Raw genomic sequence first — 6,886 nt, forward strand, 5'->3', positions numbered from 1 at the left:
ATTGTAAACAGTCTGGTATGCCTATTATAGCATACTATGGAAGGATGAAGTCTATATGGGATGAACTAGCAAATTATGAACAAGTTCCTATGTGTACATGTGAAGGATTCAAGTGTAACATAGGATCAGAGTTTGAAAAGAGATGGGAGGTAGAAAAAGTGCATCAATTCCTTACGGGATTGGATGACACACTCTATGGGATTGTTAGAACTAACATGCCCACTGCGGACCCATTGAGGACTCTAAACAGAGTTTACACTATTTTAATCCAGAAGGAGAGGGTGAATACCATCACCTGTGTAGAGGAATAAATAGGTTACATCATCGGACTTGCGGTTAAAAAAAATAGCTGGACAAGGGGACGTAGAGAGGTGAAGGAAAGATCAATGAATTGTTGTCATTGTAAACATTCTGGACATGAGGCAAATATTTGCTTTTAGCTTATAAGCTACCCAGATTGGTGGTGTGATCTCCATCGGGGAGAAATATGGACTAGCGGCAAGGGGCTGCAACAACAACAACGAACAGTACGTGCTTATGCTGCTCAAATTACTACCGGAGGTGCTGGAAGATCGGGAACAACTGGCAAGTCAATGATATGGCCAGTGTTGGCTTGAGCAATGAACAATTATCGATTCTGCGTAATATGGTGAACAACCATAAAACTGGTACAGATGAGAGGATGACAAGTAAACATTATAAAATCCCATGGATAACTAACACAGGACGATGAAACCATAAGACTGCAAACTTGAAGTGCATGATGGACTTGCTAGAAGTGGTTGAATGTCATGTGGGACTTCCAGATGGAAAACATACAATAGCTACAAAAGAGGGATATGAAAAACATAGCGAGAACTTCAAGTTTGAATATGTTCTCTTTGTGCCTCGTTTTAAATACAATTTAATTTTCGTACTGCAATTAATAGATGAAGTCGATTGTATTGTTCAATTCACTAAAAAATTGTATATTATGTAGGGATGCACTTCGAGGATGTTGATTGGTGCGGGTGAACGAAGGGATGGACTCTATTATTTTTGAATGGTACCACAAGCTATGGCAATAAAGAATGAGGCAACTCACTTCATCTTTGGTAAAAATGTCTAAGACATCCTTCTTTAAGGTTTACCAAGTTAGTTTCCTATATTATTCGGACTAATAAAATGGAGATGATGAATAAAGATTGTGAGGTCTGTAAATGAGCTAAGCGTACTTAAAATAGGTTTCCTTTTAAGTAAAAATAAAGCTTGTGACAAGTTTGAACTCGTTCATTGTGATTTATGGGGTCTATACAGAAACTTATCTTCATGTGGTGCTTCATATTTTCTGACATTATAAATGACTATTCCCATGCAGTATGGATATTTTGTTAATTGAGAAGGAGGTGTCACATATGATGTTGATTTTCTAGCCATGGTTGAAAGACAATACAATAAACAAGTTAAAATTATTTAAAGTGATAATGAGACGGAATATACTTGCATGAAAATTATTTTCTTGAACAAGGAATTGTTTTTCAAAGTTCTTGTGTTGGAACCCCACAACAAAATGTTAGGGTAGAGAGGAAACACATGCACTTTTGAATATAGCACGGGCACTACACTTTCAGGGACATATTCCAATTAATTTTTAGGGAGAATGTGTGTTGGCTGCAGGTTGCTTGATAAATAGAACTCCTTTCATTGATTTAAAATGGAAAAACTCCGTATGAAAATTTGCATGGAAACCGTCCTTTTTATGAAAACTTGAGGGTGTTATGCTCCTAATTAGGGAAGAAAAGGAGAATTGTTTTTCAAAGTTCTTATGTTGGAACCCCACAACAAAATGGTAGGGTGGAGAGAAAATAATAACACATCTTCAATAAAGCACGGGCACTACTCTTTTAGGGACATTTTCCAATTAATTATTGGGGAGAATGTGTGTTAGTTGCAGGTTAATTGATAAATAGAACTCCTTCATTGATTTTAAATGGAAAAACTTTGTATGAAGTTTTGCATGGAGAGCGTCCTTCTTATGAGAACTTGAGGATCTTTGGTTCATTGTCTTATAGTCATAGTCACGGAAGAAAAGGAGATAAATTTACTAGTAAGAGTCGTAAATATTTTTTGTTGGATACCTATACGGGAAAAAGAGTTGGAAATTATATAATCTTGAAGCAAATTGCGTACTTTTTTTCTAGAGATGTTGTATTTTTTCAAAATGAATTCCTATTTATCCAACAAGTTCCCAATTCTTATGAGAATATTGAAAAAATTATTGTTTATGGATTTGTTGATGATGATTTTGATATAGATATCGGAGTTGAGCCAGCGAACACCAACCAATGATTAATATGTCTGATTCACAAGTTAATGAGGTGCAAGATGCTCAAGAAATGGGGGAAGAAGACATGTCTAGTATCCAAGAGGTAGAGAGAAGTGAAAAACAAAATAACGAACCTCAATTGGGTCGTGAACATCGAATAAAACAATAGCCTGATCATCTATTCGATTATGTTAATAATATCATCCGAAAATTGAGTCCTTCTAGTTCATCTTCTACAATGCATACCTCAGGTACACCTTACCCAATAATACATTTCTGAATTGTGACAAATTTTCTTGGCGATATCAAAATTTTCTTGTAGCTATTACTACACATCATGAGCCATCATCCTTCTCAGAAGTAGTGAAACATGAAAGGTGGAGACAAGAAATGCAGATTCAAATTGAGCCTTTTGAACAGAATAAGACATGGGTAATTGAAAAAACTACCAGCTGGAAAGAAAGAACTCGGGTGCAAGTAGATTATAAAATATCATCACGCAACCCAAAAATTCACAATTTATTTGAGTGATTGTTTTCACATGAAATATTAGGTGCTATGAAGTATATTTTGGGCATTGAAGTTGCGAAAAATTCAGAAGGAATTTTAATATGTCAACGTAAGTATGCTTTGGATAATATTTAGGAATTTTGATTACTAGGAGCGAAACCTGCAAATGTTCCTATGAAGTAAAACAAGTTAGCCTTAGCGGAAGGAAGTCCACTTGCTGATCTAGAGAGCTATCGTTGATTAGTAGGTTGTCTCATATATTTGTGCTTCATTAGACCAGAGTTGTCCTATTCTGTGCATGTACTATCCCAATTTACGAATTGCCCACAAGCAGAACATTGGGAAGCATCGCTACAACTTGTTCAATTTTTGAAAGGAAAACATGGACAAAGTATATATTTGCGTAGTGCATGTGTTTTAAAGCTATATGAATGATGCGATTCAGATTAGGCAGGGTTTCCTTTAACATGACGATCTCTCACTCGATGGTTTGTTCTCTTAGACAAATCATCAATATCTTGGAAGACTAGGAAGCAACAAGCGGTGTCCAGGTCATCTACTGGAACACTCTCCTTTTCAATGAATTAATTTGTTATTTGTCATGTTGACTGCTGGGTAAGTAGCAAGAATTAATGGGAAATGGAGAAAAATGAAAAGAGAGTAACTTGGAAAGTCCTCTTATGCTTTAGTGAAAAGACATTTGTCACTCATCGGCGGTGGAAAGAAAAATAGGAGAGTTAAAATGGAAAGAGGGACACCCCTCGCACTGTCTTCATCGTTGCTCGGCTCGGTTTTGCTTTGGTTCGGAAAATGATCGAGAGATTATTTTTTGGACAAAGTTTGTTTTAATTATTTAGTTAATTATTTAATCAACTAAAGTAAATTAAATGGCCAAAACATTTTCAGTTAATTAGTTGATAACAGAAATGTTTTCAATTATTTCGTTGAGATTAACCGAAATGTTTTAACTTTTTAGTTGATTAACCCAACCCGACTCGGATTTCCGTGACCCGTTTTATTTAAAATCTTTCCCATTTTATTTAAATGTCCCACCGTTTGGAAATTACTGTTCTGAAAGTCTGAAACGTTTCAACTTTCAGGAGCAGCTAGGACCGTTCGCAAAGGTTACAAATTTTCATTAACGGTCGTGTGGATTCTGAAAGGGTTGCAACCTTTCGGAATCTGTTCCTCTTTCCTATAAATACCATTTATTCTTTAAAAAAATTTCTTACGAATTTTTCTTATTTCTTCTTCTTCTTCTTCTGCACAAAATTTTCTTCGTACGTTACTGTTGTATAGTGGTTCGCTGACACCAGAGTTTTGGGTGTCAATACGCTGGTGATTGAGATCATTCTATCCTGAGAGGACATATTCCAATTCAAACCTCAGATACTAGGGGGAATAATTTCCTTAACAGGACACTGTGCATTCATTGGGCTTGATCTTTTTCTGTTCTAAGTTTCAGAATTCTGGTACATTTACATATTTTTGTTTCTTCTAAATTAATTTTTGTTTATCTTTCTTACTGGTTCAACAAACTTTGGTTACTTCGTGTTTCTGAAAAGTTTTGTTGGAATCAGTAATTATATTTTTCAAACACAGATTGGCAATATTGACTAACTCAACCATAAAGAGTTATTGACCCTTGGACAAACAACTTCGTCCATTCTGATTGGTGTAGTACGTTGACGTCTTACCAACCTTTGTACCCCATTATAGAACTGGATGATAGAACTCAACAGGGAACAGGTTTCTGCATTTGTAAGGATTAACTAGAATATAGCATATTTTCGTACACCAATTATTTGAATGCCTGAAAAGTAACGAGATGTAAGCAAAAACCCGCACTGAGAAACAGACAACGGAGACCTCCTCGATAAGGTCTTTGCAGAAATTTAAGAGGAAGAAGCAAAAATAACATAGATCTGAAGTACACAGGAAGGATTACAAATTCAACCCCTTGAAGTTATGGAACCTAACGTTACAATTGGAGTAATAGTAAGCATTCTACTGAGAGTTTTCCAATATCAAGGAAAAATGTTGGCCTCTTCCAGATGCATGTGTGTGTATATATATATATATATATATATATATANTATATAGCAAACTGCAAACCTTCTTTGCTTCTCCTTCATTTCAGTAGCTGGGTGGGGCATTTAGCAGAAGTAATTGATCTGCAATGGGTTCCATGGCCAAAATCTGTAGGATTTTACAGAGCCTTAAGGGGTAGTTTTCTGAACTATCTTGTTGAGATTTATAATTATAATGTCTTCCAGAATTGACCCTTAAAAACCTTAAGTTGTTTATACTGTAGATTATGTTTGTAAAAAAATGTTCAAGTGTTACATAGATGAATTCATAGTCTAACAAAGCAGTAAAAAAGAACATAGGCCATTTAGGTGAAAAAGTGTACCTCTGAAAGATATTTATCAGTCATTTCAACACCTTCCGGAAGTGTCTTCAGAAGTGGCACAGAACCAATAAGTAAATGCAAGAGTATCTGGCAAAGCACGTGCCTAGAAAAACTAACTTGAATGGAAAACTTCTTGAAATTTCCTTCTTCTCGTTTAGTTCTGTTGATTACATTCTCCATCTCCACATAAGATCTAAGAGATTTTTTCTTCATTTTCTGAAACTTATCATCTTTTATTTTTAGGAGGTCTTCCTTCTCAGCCACTAGTTTCACCAAGTCATCCCTAGAAAGATCGTCTGTATCTAAATCAGAATCAGAAGATACAACTTGTTTAATATGTCTTTTTCTCGTTTTTCATTTTCATTTGTGTTATCTTTGGATTCTAAATTAAGACCTCATTAATCATCCTCATCTTGACCCTGAGAATCAGCAAAAACTGAAGCTTCATATTTTACACTCATTTCTCCATTCTCTTTTCTGCTTCCTGGTTTGCTTTGGGATTGAGATGCAGAAAATGAAATTCCAAGCCGTTGCAAGACATATTCACGGAATAGAGTAACTTGATTCGCTATTAGCATAACCAGCAATATAAAGGTGCATATGAAAATGGAACATTCCTTCTTTTCACAAGTACAGAATAACTCAAACATAATTCCTCAAGGCATCAAACATAGTGGAACGTTGATTTTACTGCTCGAGCAAGTTAAAAGATCTAATTACGGCCAAACGAACATGTTAACCAGGTAACTATTTTTCAAATTATGTAGGTCTAGATGTCCCTTTGAAATCTGACAGAGCCAATCCAACTGATAAACATCCTACAACTCCATAACCCACTCCATACCAATCATCCCAGGAACAAGCTCCAAATATTGCAAACTATCTCAAAATAGTTGTTTCTAAAATTAAGTTAGCTGCTAGAAGCCAATTAAGGTACTCCAACATCTGGCACCATTAGATTCTCGAAGTTTCAGTAAAGGTTTTAAGTGATTGTTTTGCATCCTGATTCTCTATAATGTTCTGTTGATACAGCAGCTAAAGTAACACTAATATCCACAATTCAGATAGAAGCCTATGATATAGCTAAATTACGAGTCCTGCTTAAACCCTAGCAAAACCTTACACGTTATAAATCGACAAAAATGAACAACTTCAAAAGTATTAAGGCATAACATCAAACCTTCTCTTTGAATTCACAAATGAGTGGAACTCAGATGCAAAAATGTGAACGTATCGTTGTTGTTGCTGTTCTTGGAAATAGAGGAGCAACGAGCTCCGGTACTAAGCTGCGGCATATTTTGGGAAACGAGATGAAATTCTACCAACCTAAATCTCCAAATTCACAGTTTGAGCTCAGATTTGGAGAAATCGAGAGGTGAGAAATATGGAGAAGAGAGGTAAATAGAAGTGTTCAATTCATGGCTTAGAAATTAATAAAAGAATATTAGAAGGTACCACTTCCACATGGACTAATTAGAGGACTAACCATAGAGTATTGATGGACTAATTAGCTACGAAATCATATAGGAAATTGATGAAAGAACAATAGATATCCTTATGTTTGGACATATATGACTCATATATTCTTAAGTATTGTGTTTTATGTTTGGATATCTATAATTATTATACTATTAAGTATTGTGTTTTGTTATATATAT

At 35.3% G+C, this 6,886-nt stretch overlaps 1 pseudogene; it reads right to left on the bottom strand.

The window, feature by feature from the left end:
- Positions 1-4,899: 4,899 nt before the first annotated feature.
- On the bottom strand, positions 4,900-6,763 carry LOC107003919 (annotated as a pseudogene).
- Between the last annotated feature and the right edge of the window lie 123 nt (positions 6,764-6,886).

The sequence above is a fragment of the Solanum pennellii genome, chromosome 11 (genome assembly GCF_001406875.1).
Source record: "Solanum pennellii chromosome 11, SPENNV200".
In the NCBI taxonomy this organism is placed as follows: domain Eukaryota; kingdom Viridiplantae; phylum Streptophyta; class Magnoliopsida; order Solanales; family Solanaceae; genus Solanum; species Solanum pennellii.